This window comes from Ascidia mentula, chromosome 4, assembly GCF_947561715.1.
Source record: "Ascidia mentula chromosome 4, kaAscMent1.1, whole genome shotgun sequence".
Taxonomy (NCBI): Eukaryota; Metazoa; Chordata; class Ascidiacea; order Phlebobranchia; family Ascidiidae; genus Ascidia; species Ascidia mentula.
In genome coordinates this window covers 6,605,413-6,630,164 of record NC_138569.1, presented here as the reverse complement: position 1 = coordinate 6,630,164, position 24,752 = coordinate 6,605,413, and the positions used below count along the sequence as shown (strand labels likewise).

General features: G+C 42.0%; 1 pseudogene across 1 annotated transcript; it reads left to right on the top strand.

Moving 5' to 3' along the window:
* The first annotated feature begins 15,626 nt into the window (after positions 1–15,626).
* LOC145897935 (sialin-like) lies at positions 15,627–24,752 on the top strand (annotated as a pseudogene). Its single transcript, XR_014402418.1, has 8 exons — positions 15,627–15,875; positions 16,751–16,861; positions 16,921–17,105; positions 19,316–19,322; positions 21,513–21,746; positions 22,168–22,342; positions 22,952–23,162; positions 23,490–24,752. The product of XR_014402418.1 is annotated as a sialin-like (transcript).

The following is a 24,752-nucleotide window of genomic DNA, read 5'->3' as shown; positions in this document are numbered from 1 at the left end:
TGTTCTTTCCGAGAAACTTTACACGAAGTTCAAAAATGTGCAAAACCTCTGTTCGATGGTTTTCCTTATCTTAAACAAAATACATGTTTGTAAGTACGATTTGAAAACGACAAAATCACCATATAATGAATGGCTTGTCATCAGTTTGTTGCGTTGCTAATCGACGAAACATTTTCGTTTATAGAAATAACCTCGACCAGATGGCGTCATGCATGGCTGGTGTGGGAGTGAAATGTTTCAGTGGATCGTGTTTCACGGTTTTTGACATTTATCCGGAAGTCCGTAAAGTTTACAGGGTATCTACAACTTTTCCATTTTTAGTTTCAAACAATCCCGATCTCTAGGCCACAAATGTAATAAATACTTTCCATGTAAATTAGTACCTGTCCTGGGTTTTGTATAATTTTTCTCTTTCATATTTTCTGATAGGCTGTTGGACAAGATTCCACCACTACAAAAACATTTGACGATCTTTTCGCATTAATTATGAAGCTGTTGGAATTACCTGGATCATTAACTAACATAAAAGACATCATTAAATACTCCATATGTCCAATACACGGTTACTCTCCACCATTACCACGTGTTGAAGATCTTATGTTCGGTAATTTTTCCCACCCCGTGTGTGAAGAAGGTTTTATTCGGAACTCGACCTCAGCAAGTCTTGATCTATGGAAAAACTTCAATCTCGCGACCACAAAACAACAACTATGCGTGTAAGCAAAATGTCTGCATTGGCGTTACACTCACACATTAATAATTTTGTTGGTGAGCAAGGGCCACAGGACAGCACAATAGTTCCGACGTTTTTGTAAATTTCAGATCATTTAACAACTTCGCGAGCCACGTGAAATACATGATTGGCACAAGATGCGATCTTGAAGTGTTTCCCGGATTCATCAACAGACTGTTAACTGGACCTTACATATATCTGCAACCTATCATAGAGAAAGCCTTCACAATAGTTAGGAACAACTTTGCTAACATACAACTGCCGGAATGCGGGGAATCAGGTGATATTTTCTAATCAACTAAGTGTTTATGAGTAAATAAAATGTCGTGGTGTGTGAAGATAGTTGTGATTTGTGATGTGTTTACCGAAGAAAGAAGCTAAAGATTGTAATTCCTCTCGCTTTAGGTCCGCTGATCAACTGTAGCCACTATTATACGTCACCACATCCATGCGAGCAGAGGAAAGCCTGGTTCTGTGACTACGTAAAGTGGAGATGGGAAATTGTACAACCTCAAATTCCTGCTTACTTTCGATGGGTGGCTCAGAACGGGATCGAATTTCCTCAGCAAACTCCCTCATGTCTTACCGTACCCCACGACTTGTGCTACTCTCCAAGTTACAGAAACTGTATCAGAGATTCGGCAACCTGTCTCTTCTGTTGGTGTGATGACCAAGAATATGAAAGTAAGTGATCAAAGTCCACTCGCTGAAATCCACCAAATTTGTTCATTAAGCTGCGCATGCTTGCAATAGTAAAACAGCCTAATCTTTCTTTGATAGCGAAAATGAATTAGTTTTAACATTTGATACATTTCCACAGAACCAGAGTTCATGCATCAATACTACCGACGTGATTTCAAAGTTTACAGCGAGTTTCTTTCCAACTACCAATACGTCAACAAAATTGTAAACCAAGGGTGTGCTTTCAACTAATGCCCTATTTCCTAATACGTCTAAACTAATACACTCCAATTTAACCCCATATAGCCTAACTACTTTACTAATATAATCGAAAAATTTGTTGCATCATGTGGTAATAAAGCAAACAAAAGTTGGTTGGATATTGTTCATGAATTTACTGAAAACAGTGCAATAACTGATCAATAGGAGACATTGCTAGTTCACTGAAGTTTAACTGAACGCATTCTAAAACACGAGATTTACCCCCACATTGTTCGAGCCTTGCCAGATGCTTTTGAAGTTGCGAGAAGCTCAAAAAGCAGCCAAGCTCAAAATGCAACCGCTGACGCATTGACAGTAGTAAATAATGACAGAAGGTTTTTGTTTCGGAGGAAGCATCAAAAATATCTGTAACCTAAATGATAATGACACTGCGTTCGCGTGATGTCTCAACCATGCAGTTTTTCTATAAAATTTGTTAAGCACACATATTTTTTATTCAACTTGCACCACTCAGCAGCAAGTATAAAAGTCAAACTGTGTTCGACTAAAATTTCGCATCTTGATCAAATAAAACCTATGGAATGTTGTTATGACGTGTTGGCCAACATTTTTGCTGACAATTCTGTTTCAAAGTTCGTTGCGTGTTCACCTTCAGTCAGGGTCCACTTAACGCATTTTGTGCGACCTCACCCAGAAACCTACATAGCAGCCACGCAAGACGTCGCAGACTTCGTCACACTGTAGAGTGCCATCACAAGCCAACATGACTTACACAATGGTAGATTGAAACGAGAAGATATAATGTTGAAGAATGATGCGTTCCCTATCTAAAACTGATGATACCCGGGTCAAAAAAAATATTGAGAAGCGAATTCAAAAGTTTGTTACAAGCTCATCTTCCGCCGTGCAAGATTAACCCACGTTGTACGAACCCAGCCAGATAACGTTGAACGCGCGAAACGCTGAAAAATCAACCATGCCAGACGTCCTGACAGCAACATTGCCTGCAGTGACTGCAGATTTGTCTCATATGCCAGATTGTCACATTACAAGTCCAAAGCTTTGATCAATGTATTTGCGTTTAGTGTATTGCAAAATTTTGTTAATATTTATTAAATAGGCCATTTAAATCTGAAGTACGTTAACATGTGCTTTAGGACATCCCTTTTTCAGCTTTAATCAAGCGTGGTTTAACTCGCTTAGCTCAGCAAGAAACCGTTGAACTTGGATGACGCCCAGAAATCAACCATGCAAGACCTTTTGACATAGAGACAGATATAGGGTGGGTGATGCTTTCTCTTTTAAGCGAGAACATCACGTTGCAATTGTGGGACCAACCCAGATTTGCGACTTCGTTATTTACAACTACTTCAATTTTGTTCTTGAAATGTTTCTACATTGAACTTTGCTTGTATCCGTGTGACACAAGGATTGTTGTGATTAGTAATACATCGCAGAAAGCGGGATACATCGATGTTCCCAGCAACATCAATCAGAGCATTATTTTTTCGATGATGTTGTGAAATTAAAATTTGGCATTACATCCGCCTTACACGACAACGTTCTAAATTATTTTGTTTCTTTAGATTTAATTTTTCTGGAGGTGTCATTGTTTACACAATTAAGTGGAAAGTTATGTCGTGATGGACTTTGGGTAATTTTTTCGATAATCCCATGTATTTGATCATAGCAGAAGATCTTCTATGCCAACGATATTCCCTAGTAAAAGCAGTGTGCAAATGTGTTGAACTAAGACATCGCATCTTAAATGTGTGAAACATATAGGATGTGGACATGACGGGCAATTCGTTGCCGACTATCTAAAACTTCAAAAAGGTGGTTTTCTGTTTCATTTATATCCTCCAATTTTGACCGACGAGGAACCACAGATTTAGATATTTGTTTTATGTGTTTGTTGGCTGATAAGTCAATGGAGCAAAACTACCGTCTGGGAATTCTGACTGAACACCTCTAAGTCAGAATCCGCCTGGAATGAACGATGGTTTTGTGGCCCGCCTACGGCCGGCACAAGGAAGAGATCGGAAGGCCGCCGTCCTTGCCGTTGCTGACGTTTGACGGGCGCTACAAGAGTTATCTGTCAACCGGTTCAACCACCTGCCTATGAGGCGTGAGTGTTGTAATGTTGCAGCGTGGGCGCAACGAACGAGCGTTGCAACGAACGAGAGAATGAAAAAATACATTTTCGCAACGAACGAGAGAATGCAAAAATACATTTCGGAACACTTTGGAAATAAGCTTGTTTTAAATAATAGGTTTTGAAACAAATTAATCTAAATTAACTGAATCATCAACTAGACCAATTGTGGAAACGTCTACAGCGAATGAACAGATATTTTCGTTAAGGAGAGTAATTTTAAAATAATTCACTCTTTGTCACCATCTATCGTTGGAAATATTTTTTTACAGATTTACAACACTTTCCTGAAAAATTTACGATTGTTTTGGTTTTCAGCAAGAAAATTGATGGAATCAAGCTTGTCAAGATTTTAGTCATGGTTAAATAAATACATTGAAGTAGAGTGTGCTTGCAAGTCTTACTAGAAAAAGGACGTTTCCGCTGCAAACAACATGTACAGAGCAGCGCAACCATGTGGAGGGGTTAATGAGAAGAATTAGGCAAACAGCACCCCTGAAATTGCTGACTCAGTAGCAAGACTGGTCACGATTAAACATAAGCATAATTCCTATCCCCGCAAGGTTTATACATCCAAAGTTTTGCATTGGGGGATTTTGATCCATCCAATGAGATGTGTGAATCCGTAGTCATGGTGAATGTTGGCGTCGATTTCGCCGAAATTGATAATTTCAAACTCGTGCATTTTTGTAGTTAGATTCTATTCTTGCGTTAGTAGCGAAAGTCAACAGGGTAGAGTAGGGTACTGACATTGGACCATGGATTTGTTCATCAAAATTAACGCAGACTTGTGCGAATGACAAATATCATGGCGGGCGGCAGGGGATAGGGCTTAGAATATATGGACAATGAGCAAGTGGAGATGTTCATTGCGGAACGTAACATTTTTTTGAAAGCAACTTAGGCAAACGTTCAGCAATCTACAGTGTGTGTAAAATATATCACTTTCAATAGCGATGTGTATGTGGCGTGAGTAGCAATCTTACTAAAACTGTCAATATTGGCCTGTAACTTTCAGATTTTTTTTAAATGATGAAATAAGTAAAGTGGAGGTTTTTCTGCGAGGTTAAATTACAACAAGAGACGAACACTCATAGACAATTTAAATTAAACGTAGAGTTATATTTTAAACAGACTTCGCATACAGTTATGTATATAGACATATTCTGTTGGTTAGCGAAATATTACAATAAAGCGAAATGTAACCCGATAAATTGGAAGAAAACAAGGAACCCGTTAAAACCACAACTGCTTGTATAGGGTTAAGTGTTGCAAAAAAAAATCGCCTCAAATTAAAGCGTTATTTTCAAAGTCGACTACTCAACAAATTTACAAGATGTTGATTGTAAACAACAACTATGCGAAAAAATATACGCGCCGCTAAAATATGTTGCTTAAACGCATGATGCGACTTTAATTAATCGTTGTGAATCGCTATGAGTATTAGTTAAACCTCTAGCACAAATCTTTGGTTCGACAAATTTGGGACTGATTGGACCGTAGCATTCCTGATGAAAAAGCAGAAGCCATAATATCGTACTAAAGCGTTACACAGCTTTATTCCGTTGCAAAGTTAAGAATGACTCAACAGGTCTACGCAACAGCAGCAAAAGAGAAACGCGGCGAAAAAGGCAATTAATCCGCTTCGCTAAAATGCGGTAAAGTGAGCGCTACATAACCCCCGCCAGAAGCGGACAACAAAATTTACAAACAAAAACGGGCAGGAGGGCGAGTAATGCGACCAGAGCGCGTGCGTTGAATAGAGTCTGGTGATAATGTTGGTTGCCCGTTGGATGGAACTCGACCCTGTTTGCAAGGCCTTCCTCGACGCGGTGGTTGAGCCGTTTGGACCGGTTGTGTCAGGTCGACGTGGGCAGGTTTTAAACGGTCAACAGAAACTGTCTGTTGGCGTCCACCGAAGTCCAGCGTGAACGTTTTGTGTGTTTTTGCTATGACCCGGTATGGCCCTTCATACGGAGGTGTCAAAGGCGGGCGATGCTTGTCTGTGAGCAAGAAAGTGAAAGCTGACGATTTTTTCGCCGCGTTTCTCTTTTGCTGCTGTTGCGTAGACTCGTTTTGCCGGCCGTCGCAGCAGCTAAAGACGGTCGGCTTGCTCGTTTCCCCGAAACGCACATGGAGGACAACACTGACGTGCGTTTTTACCGAAACGACGGTGGTAAAAGCATAATTTTTGAGCGTTTCTTACTTGTTGTGGTGTAGTAGTACTGAACTTCGAGCGTCGCACCTTAAATACCGCGTATTCCTCGTCTTTTCTACTAGCCAAGAGCAGAACATCCGCCTGTTGCGCTAAACTGCGAGCACAAGGAAAATCCTTTCCAGCCAAACCCGTGCGTACGGCAGCGGGCATCTTCTCCAGGAATAATTCTTTGAACAAAAAACAAGGTTCCTCACTCCCAAGCAACGCCAGCATTTCGTCCATTAGGGCAGTTGGCAGCCGGTCACCCAAAGTTGGCATGTGGAGTAATTGTTGAGCTCTTTGTGAAGGTGTTAAAGTAAAAGTAGTCAGCAATCGCTCCTTAATTGCTGCATACTTGTCTTCATGCGGCGGTTGTTCAAGTAAATCAATCAAATCAGAAAAAAAACATCAATCGATGCAAGTTTCGATTCTATTGGTAGTTTGCTTGTGACGTCACAATGTTTCGTATATCGTGCTTGTTCTAAACGACACTAGGTGTCGCACAAACACAGTAGGTACTTAAATTTCGGCGGACGGTAAAGTAGAAGGATAGACCTTCCACACGATGCATCAACCGACCCTATGGGGTACCTACTTTTGACGCTACGACCCATCGAATATGAATTTAGCGAATTAGGTGGAGGTCTTTGATGGGCTCCCAACTCAAAAGTAAAGGTTTTTTTTTTTTTTTTATTCGGATGAGCACAAGGCTACCACGAATATCACACTAAAATGGAGGAAAAGAAGAGACGAAAAAATACAGGTGCAAAGAAAAAATTTTCAGACGACAAGTACTGCACAAAAAAGGAAAAAAAAGGAAAATGGAGGAAAGCGAGGAAAAGGTGCTGAAAAAATCGGGATTTACGATTACAAAGAAAAAACGCAATTAGAGTGTATAAATAAATACAAAAAAAGGGGTCACGTACACACACACAAAAGGGGAATACTACTTGTAGCAATATATTGACTATTGGTTGTTTGTCATAGGGGGGTGGAGAGAAGGTTACCAAAATTGGGTTATATAATTTTTGACGTCGGCCAGGACGCTTTCGAGAGAGGGGTTTTCCCTGTAACGTTGGATAGCGAGTCTTAAAGCAATAGAGGATTTAAATAATCGGATGAGGTGGTTGGGGATGTTTTTCAAAGGGCGGGGGTCATGTTTGATGCGGTTTCTTGTCTTCCAGATTATGTGGGTTAATGAGGTGTTCAGTAGAGCGGATAGGGTCGACGCGTAGGGGGTATCGTGTTGGGGTAGTTTCGGGACATTCAGGTGTATAGGTGAGTCGAAGTAGGGAATGGTGGTATTTAGCAAGGAGTTAAGGGTTTGTTTTACAAGGTTTAGAAGGGGTTGAATTGTGGGGCAGTTGTGGAAAAGATGTGAAAAAGTTTCGGATGGGTAAGTGCATTGGTAACAGTGGGGATTTTTGTCGAGTGGAAGAAAGGTTTGTTGGCATTTGAGGGGGAGAATTTTGTAGGTGAGGCGGTAATTGAATGTTTTTAGATAATTGGGGAAAATAGGGTTATGAATTTGGGTCCAGTCCGTCAGGTTATGGGGGTTTGGGGAGGTATTTGTCAATCTGGTGTAAAGGGGTTTTAATTTAGGGCAAAGGAGTTCCTGTTCTGTGGGGTTTATGGAGGTTATTAAAGTGTATAGGTACTGATAGTGAGGGGAGGGTGTTGCTGCGTGAGGTAGAAAATTTCGTGTCCGGAGGTCGAATAATTGAGAAATTTGGAGTCCAAGGTTATATTCAAAAAGGGAAAGTTGCGGTGTAGTTGGGGTGTCAAGGATACGATGTTTATAATATTTTTTGAAGGAAGAGAGTAATAAAAGGTCGGAAAAGAGGGGGATGTTGGCCGCGCCGTAACCGCCGAGGTCACGGCGGGCTGCCAGAGTGTTGATGGGCAAGGTAGGGTTGTTTGGGTCTACGACAAAGTTCACCACGATGCCGTCGACCCACTCGCGTTGTCGGGATGGTAAGGGGTAGGTGTTGGCCATATAAGAGATTTTGGGGAGGAGCATTGTTTTGGAAAGGAAGTTAGAAAGGGGTTGCTTATAGAGTTGGCGCGGGTTTGTAAAGCGGAAATTTTTGTGTGCCATGCCGTTGTTATAGCTGAGGGTGCGCCGATGGGTGTTTTTAAAGGATTTATTGAGTTAAGGTTCCAATTAATATGATTCAAAAGGGGTTCGTCGGTAGGAGGTTGGAGGATGGAAATTGCTTCGGTTTTGGTTGGGTTTAGTTTAAGACCAGTTAATTTACTAAATTTATCAATTAATGCCAGGGATTGGATGAGGGATTGCCGATGCGCCACCACTAGGGTGACGTCATCGGCGTAAGCAATCGCCTTGGGTGTATTTCGGCATGGCACAGGGGTAGACATGATAGCGGGGGTGTTTTGGATGGCAACGAGAAGTGGGTCTAAAGCGATCAGAAAGAGGGTCAGACTAAGGGGATCACCTTGTCTGACGCCTCTCCTGACCGGAAACTCCATCGTGGCAAAACCATTGACGTAGGCCCGGGAATTGGCGGAATAATGAAGAGCAGACAGGTTGTTAGAAAAGAGAGGGGGAAAGTGTCTAAGATTGAGTTGTAGAAGAAGCCATGGGAAGGAAATGGAGTCGAAAGCTTTTTAGAAATCAAGAGAAATAAAGAAAGTGTCCGAATTTATTGAAGAGGCGTGATGGTAAAGGTCGCGAAGGAGGGAAGTGGCGTCAGATGTTGAATTACCGGGTGTAGCGAATTGATTGGGGGAAAGAATTGAGGCGATGAAGGGTTTGATGCGGAGGTTTAGGATCTTGTGGAGTATTTTGAGGTCTGTATTGAGGAGAGAGATGGGTCTGTAGTTGTTTAAGAGAGTCGGGTCGTTCTTTTTATGAATGAGTGTGAGGTGTCCGAGGTTGTATTCCGAGGGGGTATATGCGTTAAGATAGGCGTAGTTGAGGGCTTGGGTTAAGTCGGCCCCGATGAAGTCCCAGCAGAGCGAGTAGAACTCGATGCTGAGACCATCGGGACCGGGGGTTCTGCCAGAGGGGATGAGGGGGAGTGTGTTTTTGACTTCTTGTTGGGTGATAGGGTTTGAGAGTGTGTCACGGAGTTGGTCGGGGATGGTTTTTAAGGGGTGTTTAAGGAATTTATTATTAGGGTGCGGAAGAGGTAATTGTTGGTCGGAATAAAGGGAAGAGAAGAATTGTCTAGTGTGGGATAAAAGTTCCTTAGGGGTTGAGAGTGGGAGTCCATGGGGGTCTTGTAATTCGAGAATTGGGGGATGTTTGCGGGTAGGGAGGAGCTGAGTGTACAGGGATTTGTCGGCAATGTTTTTGTAATGTGGGTCGGAGGAAAGTGATTTGATGAGGGAAGAGCGGGATTTGGAGAGGTAAGTGTTGTTAAGGGACTTCTTAAGGGACTGGAAATGAGCTAGGTATTGTGGGGTGGGATTGTCGTTGACTATTTTCCTGGAGTTTTCAAATTGTTGCTGGAGGTGTTGGGATTCGTGGCGGTACTGTTGGGCAAGGCGTTTGGAGTGGGATTGTAGCAGGGTCTTGAATTTATATTTAAGGGTAAGCCAGTATTCCATGGGGTTGGGGTGAAAGGGAGCCAGAGTTTGCCAGAGGGGGTAATATAGTGATAAATCCTGTTGGAAAAGGGGGTTAGTAAACGTGGCGGTATTATTTTTCCAGGAGCCTTTGCCTCTTGGGGGAGAAGAAATAAGGTTAAGGGTTAAAGTGACGAGGTCGTGGTCAGAGAAGTGGCAAGGAGTGAAGAGATGTTGCTTAGGGATCAATGGGGGGGGGGGGGCAATGTAAATTCTATCTATGCGGGATTGGGTGCCGGGGGCGCGTCGAGAATATTGGCAAAGGGAGGGATGTAGGGTACGGAAGGAATCTTTAAGGTCAAAGGTGGATAATAATTTAACTAAAGGGGGGCTAGGTCTGCGTGTTTGGAGGGGAGGGTATTTATCAAGGGCTGGGTTTAGGACACAATTAAAATCACCGGCAAGAATTAAAGGGTGGGTGGAGGTTAAGTACGGGTAAAGGGAATCGAAAAAGTTATTGTTATTGTTATGGTTTTTCTTGCCGGAGGGGGCGTAAATATTTACCAGGTGAAAGGTGTGGGTTAGGGTTGAGATGTCGGCAGCAATAATGCTACCGGCAGAATCAGAAACGGAATTGAAAATTTGAAGTGTGAAGGAGTTTAGAAGAACTGCGACACCTCCTCGGGCATAGACCTTCAGAGGTGCCGAGTTTAAGAGGACGGGGCCGGAAGTCCATTCAGACTTCCAGAGGGATTCGGTTTGGGGAGTAGAGTGAGTTTCTTGTAAGCAGTAAAGGTCAAAGTTCAAAGAGGAAAGGTATTGAAACAGGGCCCACCTCTTGGGTGCCTGGCCTAGGCCGTTAACATTAAGAGTACATATTCGCAAATACGACGCCATTGTATACATAAAAAATAAACAAGTAGGTGGTGGGTGATAATGGTGGTTTTACAAAAACGTTGCATTAAAATCATCGGGAATTGTGGCTTTGCAACTGCACACAACCTTCTCCCCGGGCAAAAGGTTATAACATACACCGCAAGTGCAGCTAATGAGAAGGCGTTGGCACCGTTTATTGGTACAACGAGACGGGCTAAGGTAGGCTTCTTGCGCAGCCCAATTTCCACAGCGACATTTTAAATGTGCTGTGTCGCATAAACATTTAAAGTGCTCGCCTGCATATGCTGTGTGGCAGCATGACGTCTTCTTCTTGGGCGAAGGTGTTGAACTGTTCTTGCGTTTGCGGGATCTCACTGTGTTGAAACCTTCGTCGTCCCGCTTCATTGGTTTGGGGGTTGATGACGCCATTGGTTGCGTCACTGGGACGGGAGCGTCAGTGGAAACCATTTGTGTTGTAGCGGTTTCAGCCAACACGGGTTGCAGGATACTGCGACGTACCGCCTCTGGTGTCTTGTTGGTGTCGCCGACATTGGTCGTTGGGGCGCTAGAGGGTGCTTGCGCCTCTGAAGACTTGTTGTTGTTGGGCGTTGTAGCGGTGTCAGCCAATTCGGGCTGCTGCATACTGTGGTGTACCGCCTCTAGTGTCTTCTTGTTAAATCCCAAATTACGCGTTGCGGCGCTAGAGGGTGTGAGCGCCTCTGTAGACTTCGCGCCGCTTCCCGTGACGTCAGCTGTCACGGTTGGCGGCACATCTTCAGTGGCAACAGCTGCCACGCCTTGCTTGTTCACAGGTGTGACGTCGGATGTCACACCTGGAGTTGTAACTGTTTTATCTACCGTTTCTGGAGCCTTCTCAACTTGCGTCGGGACGGCCTTATCAGCCGCCTCTGGCGCCTTCTCGTCGAGCGTTGCGACGAGCGCACCTGCGCCCGCCACCGCCACCGCCGACTCGCTCTTATCTTCTCCTTGCTTGTTTTTCGCGCCTGCGTCTTTCGTTGCGGCTGCAGCCGCTTTTCGCTCTTCTGCATGTTTTGCGAAACTTGGGCACTCGCGTTTAACATGGCCCATTTCGTGACAAAAATCACACTTCTTGGGCTGACCTTCGTAAGTAACCTCGATCATTTTCTTGCCCAGACGCAGGCGCTCGGGAATATGGTTTTGGGACAAAATTGAGCTCTTCATTATGATGACGCGCTTGCCACAATAGACGCTTTCGTCGTCATAGACTTTCCACCCTTTCTTGACCGGGGCGTACTTCGACATAAAGTTTAAGATTGCCGACATTTTAATACGCGGGTGAACTTTGGACAGAAACACCCGGATCTCATCATCACAGTGCGCATTGGCATAGACTGCCTTGCCACTGGCTCTGATAGTGGCAGCAAGCTCTTTGGCCTTTTCTGCAGAGGCGCAGTTAAATACAACTTTTCCGTTCGGGTAGGGGATAACGCCCTCCAAAGCCCGAATGCTCACTTTAAGCTGCTTCAAGGGTTTGTACAGCTCTTGCTTCTTAAGCCCAGGGTTGAATCGGGCCTCAACATCAAGGTTAGGGTCTGTGTCGAATGGATCGACCGCTGGCACATTTCCGGCCGAAACAACAGGCCGGGAAGCTAACGCTTGCGCGTAATTCATAATTTTGAATGCTTTTTGTGCGTCTCCAACAAAATCGCACGGGCTGGCCACTGGCAGCTCACCTCTCCTATCAAACAAATAGCAGCCATTACAAGGGCTGGGCTGGCTTTGCGCAGTGGCCTCAGATAGTCTACAACAGATCATTAACCAGAAAAACTAAGACGAAAACTTGTAAAACTGGCCGAATTCACTGCTTTATATAGACTCAAATAATTTCCAATATAGTAACTCAGGTGTGATGCTTACTGTGTTCAAATAGAATACGTACTTAAATTTTGGTGGACGGTAAAGTAGAAGGATAGACCTTCCACACGATGCATCAACCGACCCTATGGGGTACCTACTTTTGACGCTACGACCCATCGAATATGTGGTGCTAAAAGTACACATGCTCGGTTTCGGCCTTTTTACGTGTATACCAGCGAATTAGGTGGGGGTCTTTGATGGGCTCCCAACTCAAAAGTAAAGGTTGCTGCAAGCTCAAATTGGATACGCTTTGTCACAAAGGACATGTCTTTCGATTCGATTGGTAGTTTGCTTGTGACGTCACAATGTTTCGTAAATCGTCCTTGTTCTAAACGACACTAGGTGTCGCACAAACACAGTAGGTACTTAAATTTCGGTGGACGGTAAAGTAGAAGGATAGACCTTCCACACGATGCATCAACCGACCCTATACAGTCAAGCAACAGCGTTTAATGTAAAGTATGGGCTTGTTTAGGTTAAAAACTAGAGACTGATTGTCCGATGGCCGAAATTTAGCATCCAGTAATAAAGTCGATGATAATAGACAACGCTTACGTAATGTATAGATTGATGAAACACCCGTTTAATGCACATCAGTGTGCCGCGCGTTTCACGCAGTTCAGAAAACCCTGTGCTAAATGATTTCCACCCCCGAAGGTTTCGTCATTACTTTTGAAGAGGGAATATAAAAAGCAGAAGGTTCTGAAAGTATTTACGATAACCTATATCTTGCAGATCAAGTGACGTTTCCTCCCGTTTTATTTCTCGTGCGATCTATAACTAAACCACAAATTCCCAGCGATCCTTTGTAAAGTAATTCCCAACCTTTCTATATTACAAACCCCTGTTAAAAAACTATCACCTGTAGTTCTGATGATAAAGGCTACTAAGGTGTTTAAATGAAGAAATGGGTGTGAAACAACACGTACGAAAGATCAGCAACCAAAATTTACTTAACATTACCAATTAAATTACACAACAAACAAAAAACAACAACAACAAGGCTACAGAAAACGGAAAGTTATATTTGCATGTAAATAAGCAGGTAGTTCGTACTCATTCCCGCCCGTGGCATACAATGCGGAACAAGAATGGATCAGTTTTATATTCCACTATCAAATCACAAATTGGCAAAGTTTTTTAGAAATATGAAGAAATATCTTCGTGTGATTGCTTGCCACGATTCAGTGTTTTGTAAAAAAACCTAGCTTCTGTGGCGTGTTCAATTGCATTCGGAAACACTCTGAGATTTCCTGCAGTGAAGCAATCCTTCAATTTTCTTGACTTTACCAGATTGTAGCCCGACAACTGCACCAAACGCGCAGATTTGTCGATTATTGTAGTTAAAACAGCAAGGTCACAATCTTTGTTTCGTAATAAATCTTCCAATTGTGAAACTAAGTGGGGACTAATACCTAAGTTTTGATAGTCTGGTGCAATACAGGTGGGGCCAACCACAGCAAACGATGGTGCCTTTAACTTCGAGAAAAATTCTTCTTCCAAGCTGTCCAAAAACTTTGCAACTCCCATTAATCTTATCAACGTTCCTTTCTCTATATTTGGAGGAACAATTGTAGACTCTGTTTTTGATACATATTTTTCGAAAATCCGTCCCATTGTGACTCCAACCAATGAACCGTTTTTATCAAAACATCCCAGACAAGTTTCTTGTTTAATAGAAGATTTTGCGATTTCGCCATGATAAGGAACATAAACTTCGTACGGTATTGCGGCTAGTTTATGAACCACTTCTTTCTTCGTATAAAACTCCTCCAAAAAAGACAATACTTTAGGCAAGTGACTTGCATTGAGTTGTTTTATTAACCAACTCGACATTTTTGTCTGGTCCAAATCATCAACACAGTGCTACACTGCCAACGCGTTCAGTCAAAGAGTGAATGTTCTTAATTATCGATAGTTTCCTTCCTATAAGAGTACAACATTAGCTTTGTCATTTCCTGTCAAAAATTGTTTTGAAATCCAACTCGTGGCAATCGTCCATGCAAATAATACGCTACCATACATTTCCTTTTAACGTTTTGTTGTTCATATAAGTAAAATCCATCATCGAAGCAAGGCCACTTCGATTAGATGCACAAAAAAGATTTGGAAAACACTGATTTACGGCCTTAAAACAAAACGGAAATTTGGAACAGAATTTTCCCACGTTTAAACGAGATTCAGCGACATAAGTGTTTTAAAAATTACACTTGAAACAATCAGCTTGTGGCCAATTTAGTCGACGGTTGTTTTATTTATGACGTGGTTAGTATATTCCAGAAAAATAAAAATAATACTTCCATGTTCCCGTATTTCATGGTTGAGATTACTTTGTGGAAATTCATGTCGTTTTACTATAAAGATGGTGAAGCATTCACCTGTCGAACTATAGTGATTGTAAACTACGAAAAGATGAGTCGTTTCTCGAGTTAAAACCACATCGCCAGCAAAAACTGTTAGGATCTATGTTTAAACTGTGAATTTAAATCAGTGTGGGACTTTGACGCCCCCAGGTCACATCAAAGAATTTGGATGCTGTACATGGTTTTGGTAACGCCATGACAGTGTGCCAATGTTATCACAACAGAGCAAGGAAGTTGAAACGTGTTTCCTGTCGCGTGTCGCTCCTTGTATGGCAGGGCCTAGTTCTGAACACGCCGCATGTTTCCTGAAATTTCAACACTGGAACACTAGACGGAAAGGATGCAGGCGGAGCTAAGCCTTCCTGCAGAGTTAAAAACAAGCTGCTGACACCCTGCTGGACAACCACGTTTTTCCTGAATCTTTCTTATAAAACGCCCTCATAGTAATTGTTCGCCCTCTTAGTCGCTCGACCTCTCTCGGCCCTGTTGTTATTCTCGCCATCGCGCTGTAAACGTTCGCACGTTCTTTTAATAGTTAATTCGCTGCAATTCAGCCACGTGTTAAACGGGCTTGAAACAAATTAAACTTAAGCCACCTGGTATTGCAATCGTGTCTTTCAAGTAATAAACAAGTCTGCCACGGAGTCGAACTTAGTAACCTACACAACAAGAACACGCAAGCAGACTTCAGCTTTAGCACAGCAGCAAGCCGAAGGAATCAATTGGTACGCTGCACTGGTGAACTTGCCCGACGTGATCACAATTGCTTTTACCAGGTTGGTTTGTTCCGTTTATTTTTGTAATGTTCTATTGCATTGTGCTTTGTGGTTCTCACGAAATTTTACTTGTTTAGGAGTAAATTTCGTGGTGGATTATAGAGAATGAATCTTCGCTCTATAACCACGACTGACGCACGACAAGTTGTATCATTTTATTAATTCTAATCTTAAGTCTAACGTAGACGCCGACATGGGTTACGTTGCCAAGACTGCACAGAACGTGGTAACAAATGTTTTTATCTCAGCCATCAGTGAGATTACTAACCCCATCCTATGTGGTATTTTTACGATATTCTTCTTTTTGGCTATGATATGGGGTGGAGTTTTGACATTCTGGGCATCTAAGTATTATGTTCCCATAGTTTGGAATGCCATTGGAGATAAAGTCCGCAATTATAGAACTGCACCTAACCAACCGCCTGAGGAGTCGGACAATGCTGTAAATGATATTACGGACGACGAATTATCCACCCGTAGTGGAAACTCTGAGCGAATAGGCCAACGCTTATATCCTCAGTTACCCGGACGTGCTTAATTAATAAATCGGACATTCTTGTAAATATGCATGCATTCCTTTTGAACATTTTACTGCCAGTTTTTCATTTTACACAGAAAAAGAAACCACCGTGACGGCTTGCGAACACGACGAAAAAAAAATACAGACGATGATCAGTTAAACAATCAGCCGACTCGACTCGATTCACAGCACAACAATTTAACGACAAGACGACATTGGATTTCGGATAGAAACTATCAATCTTTACAAGGAAGGGACATGTGTGGCAACCTGCATGTTTTCCCTGGCCTAGTTCTGAACACGCCGCATGTTTCCTGAAATTCAACACTGGAACACTAGACGGAAAGGATGCAGGCGGAGCTAAGCCTTCCTGCAGAGTTAAAAACAAGCTGCTGATACCCTGCTGGACAACCATTGTTTGCTTTGAAACTAAGAAGGTATTTCTTTTGGAAAGGCTGGAAAAGATGGTACTCATTTGTGGCATAAATTGTTTTTAATGAAATTAATAGGTGGATCATAGCAACTGTGGATAAACAAAACAATGACTGTACGAGTCAACGTGCAAACACCGTCAAACATTAAGCTTTTCTAACCACGCCACAATATGTATTGTCCACATTGGTACCTGTTATTTTGCGGTACAAAGTCTTATCTCTGCGTGACGACAACATTTATTTGCGGTGGGCAAAAGAGGCGGCAAAGGCAATGAACCATCGATGAATGCCACCAGCAGCCTGTATCAGTAGCTTTTGCTATACAGTGCGCACAAAAATAGTTTGAGGCGTGCTAAATGTTAGTCAGTTGAACACGGACGCCGACACCAAAGCAAACATCCAAGAAGGCAGCAACTAACCGAAGCAAATGACGTCACCGTCGAATACGCTCTTAATCTTGAGGCCAAAAGCGATGTAAGCATGTTTTTTTACCTCTTAAAGCCAAGTAGTTTTGAAACGGTTGGGTTTTACAGGGATGTTACTTGAAAGTGCGTCACGTGCTTGCCGTCATGTGCTTTTCAGCCATGTTCAATGTCTACGCCGTCCGCAGCTGCTTGAGTGTGTCCATGGTAAACTCGACCACGCACGAAGCCAAGGAACACCAGCAGAATTTAACCTCGGAATGCCCGAACCGAGGACAAAACGCAAGCAGAGGCGAGTCGTTTTCTGTAAGAATGCTTTTGCATTTGATCTCAATTTTAGAATATTGAAAGTATTGTATAGCTGACGGGCGCATAGATTAAACGAGAATTAATGATTTCTTATAACTGTATGCAAGGTTGTTGGCAGTGTATTTTTTGCTTGTGTTAAGGCAAATCCCTTTGGTTCTTTACCCATTTTGAATGAAATATACGCGCTTGCATGACAGCATACCCATCGTACTTGGTTGATATTATATAACTACAGACCAAACATAAAACGTAGTGTATGAACAAGTAAAAGCCGAGCTGCCATGTCGCACCATACTGGCCTTTGTGCATTGATGCAGGTCCACTGAAGCACTTGCAGGCTGAAATTTAGATTATGAATTGTAGAAAATAATCACCTCCCGCCATTTCAATTGCAAATTAAAGACCAAAGTCAAAGAAAACTTTAAAAACTCATTTTAGGGGGTATTCTCCCCTTCGATAGTGGGGGTGTGGAGCGTTTGGGGGCCACAATTGGAGCGGAGCGCCTTAACTTCGTTCAGTTTGTCCGGCAGCTCTGCAGGAACTTTCGTCACGATGCCTTTCGCCGGGTTGATGGCAGAAAAACTTGGCTGGGAATCGGTTTTCTATGGAATAGGTTGGTTGTAGTTGAATCAATTTGTGATAATCAGCCAAATAGCAGTTCTTTTATTGTTAGACTAGTTATTGCTATCAACTTTTCCATTATATGGCAAGACACGCCCGGTGTGGTCAAAATGTTAATCATGGCAGCAATATATACCATTATCGTAATAGTTGGTTGCACATTGTGAATATTGTTGTATTCTTCAGTCACAAACATTTCATGTGTATTGGTACAAAACGGTGCGCAGGTTTTATAGGCAAAGCCAACACGCAAATAACGCCAGGAACGCAATTATTAGCCACTGAGGTGCTTAGTAAATCCACAGGCGTAAGTCGCATTGCCAGACACGCTGATTGCACGGCGAATCTAAAGCGCCGTTTTGTTAGATCAACTTTAGGACACATAATGATACAAAAACACAATACTTTAGGCAAGTGACTTGCATTGAGTTGTTTTATTAACCAACTCGACATTTTTGTCTGGTCCAAATCAACAACACAGTGCTACACTGCCAACGCGTTCAGTCAAAGAGTGAATGTTCTTAATTATCGATAGTTTCCTTCCTATAAGAGTACAACATTAGCTTTGATGTCATTTCCTGTCAAAAATTGTTTTGAAATCCAACTCGTGGCAATCGTCCATGCAAATAATACGCTGCCATACATTTCCTTTTAACGTTTTGTTGTTCATATAAGTAAAATCCATCATCGAAGCAAGGCCACTTCGATTAGATGCAACAAAAAAGATTTGGAAAACACTGATTTACGGCCTTAAAACAAAACGGAAATTTGGAACAGAATTTTCCCACGTTTAAACGAGATTCAGCGACATAAGTGTTTTAAAAATTACACTTGAAACAATCAGCTTGTGGCCAATTTAGTCGACGGTTGTTTTATTTATGACGTGGTTAGTATATTCCAGAAAAATAAAAATAATACTTCCATGTACCCGTATTTCATGGTTGAGATTACCTTGTGGAAATTCATGTCGTTTTACTATAAAGATGGTGAAGCATTCACCTGTCGAACTATAGTGATTGTAAACTACGAAAAGATGAGTCGTTTCTCGAGTTAAAACCACATCGCCAGCAAAAACTGTTAGGATCTATGTTTAAACTGTGAATTTAAATCAGTGTGGGACTTTGACGCCCCCAGGTCACATCAAAGAATTTGGATGCTGTACATGGTTTTGGTAACGCCATGACAGTGTGCCAATGTTATCACAACAGAGCAAGGAAGTTGAAACGTGTTTCCTGTCGCGTGTCGCTCCTTGTATGGCAGGGCCTAGTTCTGAACACGCCGCATGTTTCCTGAAATTTCAACACTGGAACACTAGACGGAAAGGATGCAGGCGGAGCTAAGCCTTCCTGCAGAGTTAAAAACAAGCTGCTGACACCCTGCTGGACAACCACGTTTTTCCTGAATCTTTCTTATAAAACGCCCTCATAGTAATTGTTCGCCCTCTTAGTCGCTCGACCTCTCTCGGCCCTGTTGTCATTCTCGCCATCGCGCTGTAAACGTTCGCACGTTCTTTTAATAGTTAATTCGCTGCAATTCAGCCACGTGTTAAACGGGCTTGAAACAAATTAAACTTAAGCCACCTGGTATTGCAATCGTGTTTTTCAAGTAATAAACAAGTCTGCCACGGAAACGAACTTAGTAACCTACACAACAAGAACACGCAAGCAGACTTCAGCTTTAGCACAGCAGCAAGCCGAAGGAATCAATTGGTACGCTGCACTGGTGAACTTGCCCGACGTGATCACAATTGCTTTTACCAGGTTGGTTTGTTCCGTTTATTTTTGTAATGTTCTATTGCATTGTGCTTTGTGGTTCTCACGAAATTTTACTTGTTTAGGAGTAAATTTCGTGGTGGATTATAGAGAATGAATCTTCGCTCTATAACCACGACTGACGCACGACAAGTTGTATCATTTTATTAATTCTAATCTTAAGTCTAACGTAGACGCCGACATGGGTTACGTTGCCAAGACTGCACAGAACGTGGTAACAAATGTTTTTATCTCAGCCATCAGTGAGATTACTAACCCCATCCTATGTGGTATTTTTACGATATTCTTCTTTTTGGCTATGATATGGGGTGGAGTTTTGACATTCTGGGCATCTAAGTATTATGTTCCCATAGTTTGGAATGCCATGACGACATTGGATTTCGGATAGAAACTATCAATCTTTACAAGGAAGGGACATGTGTGGCAACCTGCATGTTTTCCCTGGCCTAGTTCTGAACACGCCGCATGTTTCCTGAAATTCAACACTGGAACACTAGACGGAAAGGATGCAAGCGGAGCTAAGCCTTCCTGCAGAGTTAAAAACAAGCTGCTGATACCCTGCTGGACAACCATTGTTTGCTTTGAAACTAAGAAGGTATTTCTTTTGGAAAGGCTGGAAAAGATGGTACTCATTTGTGGCATAATTTGTTTTTAATGAAATTAATAGGTGGATCATAGCAACTGTGGATAAACAAAACAATGACTGTACGAGTCAACGTGAAAACACCGTCAAACATTAAGCTTTTCTAACTACGCCACAATATGTATTGTCCACATTGGTACCTGTTATTTTGCGGTACAAAGTCTTATCTCTGCGTGACGACAACATTTATTTGCGGTGGGCAAAAGAGGCGGCAAAGGCAATGAACCATCGATGAATGCCACTTCAGCAGCCTGTATCAGTAGCTTTTGCTATACAGTGCGCACGAAAATAGTTTGAGGCGTGCTAAATGTTAGTCAGTTGAACATGGACGCCGACACCAAAGCAAACATCCAAGAAGGCAGCAACTAACCGAAGCAAATGACGTCACCGTCGAATACGCTCTTAATCTTGAGGCCAAAAGCGATGTAAGCATGTTTTTTTACATCTTAAAGCCAAGTAGTTTTGAAACGGTTGGGTTTTACAGGGATGTTACTTGAAAGTGCGTCACGTGCTAGCCGTCATGTGCTTTTCAGCCATGTTCAATGTCTACGCCGTCCGCATCAAAAGTATTGTATAGCTGACGGGCGCATAGATTAAACGAGAATTAATGATTTCCTATAACTGTATGCAAGGTTGTTGGCAGTGTATGTTTTGCTTGTGTAAAGGCAAATCCCTTTGGTTCTTTACCCATTTTGAACGAAATATTCGCGCTTGCATGACAGCATACGCATCGTACTGGGTTGATATTATATAACTACAGACCAAACATAAAACGTAGTGTTTGAACAAGTAAAAGCCGAGCTGTCATGTCGCACCATACTGGCCTTTGTAGATTGGTGCAAGGAAACGATGAAGGGAAGTAACAAGAAAAGAAGGCGGAAAGGCGGCTCTCTCTCCCTCTTTCAGTTGCAGTGCCGTCGCACTGTTTAATTGAACTACACCAATGTATACTTACTCTACCGCCCCGTTGGGAAAATAATGCTATAACGTAAAGGAAAAATATGTCGATGATATAAGTTAGTTGCATACAAAAAGTATATGTTTTAATTATCAGCACTATATTTTGGCCAATATACGTTTTAGGTTTGCCAAGTACACATATTCAGTTTGATATTTACACCCAGCAAAAGGTGTTACTTATATCAAGCATATATATTTCTACACCTAAAATCGACGAATCCACATTGAATTTAAATATGGTTCATCTGTTCTGCTGGGTTTGTTTCATGCCTTTTAATTCATCAAGAAAAGTGCGTATGGTACAAAATGTCAACAGTTTCGGTAGTGAAAGTATCAACATTGCATTGAACTGGTTTGTGGTGCAATATACAACCGAACCTACTGCATGATATTTTTAGAACGGCATTTTCGATTGGGACGCAGCACAACAAGGACTTCTGCTCGGCTGCTTCTTCTACGGTTACGCCTGCAACAACATCCTCGGTCCATGGATGTCAAAACGGTTCGGGTTTAAACGAGTTATGGGTTTAGCCATGATGTTTTCAGGATTATTCACGGTCTGCATTCCCCCAGCAGCTCACTCTAGTTTCGGCCTTCTTGTGGTCCTGAGGACCTTAACCGGGTTTTTTCAGGTATTTATGTGACCGTTGTGTTTGTTCGCCTCTGCAATGGGTGACATTGCACGCATATGTATATGAACGTGATGTCTGAAATACGGAAACTGCATAAAACTTTTGCCTCTGGGCGTTATTTTTAGGACTTTGATGTTGTGATCTTTCGGTTTGTGAATTTTAAATGTAAACAATGGATTGGAATTTCGTTTGCACCAAATTTATCAACGTCATTAAGCGTCTTTTCGACTAACAGATAAAATTTTAAAATTATTTTTGGTTATTACAGATTAACAATGGTTAACGATTTTTAAAAATGTAGTCTACTGAAGCACTTGCAGGCTGAAATTTAGATTATGAATTGTAGAAAATAATCACCTCCCGCCATTTCAATTGCAAATTAAAGACCAAAGTCAAAGAAAACTTTAAAAACTCATTTTAGGGGGTATTCTCCCCTTCGATAGTGGGGGTGTGGGGCGTTTGGGGGCCACAATTGGAGCGGAGCGCCTTAACTTCGTTCAGTTTGTCCGGCAGCTCTGCAGGAACTTTCGTCACAATGCCTTTCGCCGGGTTGATGGCAGAAAAACTTGGCTGGGAATCGGTTTTCTATGAAATAGGTTGGTTGCTTACCTTGAATCAATTTGTGATAATCGGCCAAAAAGCAGTTCTTTTATTGTTAGACTAGTTATTGCTATCAACTTTTCCATTATATGGCAAGACACGCCCGGTGTGGTCAAAATGTTAATCATGGCCGCAATATATACCATTATCGTAATAGTTGGTTGCACATTGTGAATATTGTTGTATTTTTCAGTCACAAACATTTCATGTGTATTGGTACAAAACGGTGCGCAGGTTTTGTAGGCAAAGCCAACACGCAAATAACGCCAGAAACGCAATTATTAGCCACTGAGGTGCGCAGTAAATCTACGGGCGTAAGTCGCATTGCCAGACACGCTGATTGCACGGCGAATGTAAAGCGCCGTTTTGTTAGGTCAACTTTAGGACACAGAATGATACAATTACACAACAAATATAGTAAACAAACCGAACACCTCAAAAACATTGAATCTCTTGTGTATTTTATACCGAAACTGCTTTTCGCGTTTGTTTTACGGTTTGACAAGTGTGTTAAATCTCTATGAAGAGTAATTCAACCACATTCTCTACGATACGCCCTACATAAGGCATTTGCGTCAATACTAAACTCTTGTAAACTTTGTTAGGAGGATTGTCGTTGCTGTGGTGTGTAATGTGGTTCGCTTTGGTCCACGATTCTCCCGAAAGTCACCCGAGAATATCAGAGAATCAATATTGACTTCACCATCGCTCCTGGCAATCCTTGCTGGCATTTTTGCAAGCGGTTGGGGAATATTTACGGCTCTTACACTGCTTCCAACCTACTTGGCCACGGTGCTAAAGTTTGATGTTGCTACAGTAAGTACAGAGTAGGTGAAATATGATTGTCATCTAGGAAAATAGTGTGAAAGTATCCGTTTTGACTCAAATACTCCTACATCCGTTGTATGTATACAAGTAACATGACAAGCATATCGTAAACATCAGTCTTTCATTTCATAGTAAGAAGTTATGAGTCTTTAAAAGTTAAAAAGTTTACATGCAATAATTAACCGATTTTGATACTTCAGCCTGTTAATTTTGTGTGAAAATAAACCTCTCGTTTAAATAATTCCGATCAAGATCATAAAGTTACGTCAAGTAAGATGACGTTTTACAGCTCTAACAAAATCGCTGATTATACAGAGTGGTGCGATTGTAGCCCTGCCCTATATTCTTCAATGGCTTCTCACAATGATCGGGGGATTCGTAACTGACGTCATCAGGTCCAAACGAGTGACGTCAACCATCGTCATTCGAAAGATTAACACGATTCTTGCACTGGTTGCAAGCAGTTTGTTTTGTGTTCTGGATTTTTTGCACTGTGATCTATTTGTTGTTCGCATCCGGGGAAGAACAGCCGTGGTCCAAAGGAAAAGTTGGAAAAGAATCCAAGGGCGATCCCCTGAATGGCGATGAAACAGAATAACAACATTAATGCGCTTTATGGGGCGTGTTTATAGGGATGTTTCATTCAGTAGTCCTCCAGCTCCACCTCGCGGATGTTTTTTTGATATAGTTCTATATCTTCACCACGTGGTTGTTATTTAAAATAGTCCTCTAGCTCCACCACACACATGTTATTTGAAATAGTCCTCTAGCTTCACCATGCGGTTGTTTTTAAAGTAGTCCACTAGCTTCACCACACGGATGTTTTTTTAATATCCTTTAGCTCCACCGCGCGGTTGTATCATAAAGTAGTCACGTGAATTTTATTTTTAATTAGTCCTCTAGCTTCACCTCGCGGATGTTTTTTTTTTTTTTAATGTCCTTTAGCTCCACCACGCGTTTTTTTTCTTTTTTTTTTTAAATAGTTCTCTAGCTCCACCACACGGATGTTTTTTGAAATAGTCCTTTAGCTCCACCACGCGGTTGTTATTTAAAACAATCCTCTAGCTTCACCACACGGATGTTTTTTGAAATAGTCCTCTAGCTTCACCACACGGATGTTTTTTAATATCCTTTAGCTCCACCGCGCGGTTGTATCATAAAGTAGTCACGTGATTTTTTTTTTAATTAGTCCTCTAGCTTCACCTCGAGGATGTTTTTTTTAATAGTCCTCTAGCTCCACCACACGGTTGTTATTTAAAATAGTCCTCTAGCTCCACCTCCCGGATGTTGTTAAAAATAGTCCTCTAGCTCCACCGCACGGATGTTTTTGTTTAAATAGTCCTCTAGCTCCACCACACGGATGTTTTTTTCAATAACCGTAGGTGTTTGTTAACATTAATATAGTGATTGTGAGAGAGAAAGCTATGCAATAAATGTTTTATCATATTGCGGCTCAAACACGCACAATCCTAATGCATTTCCCTGAGTCTTCGTCTTGGTCGGAAATTTCCAGCACTATCCAAATCTCCAAAACAGTGCGTTACTACTCTTCACCCTATACGCCCAGACTTGGACCCT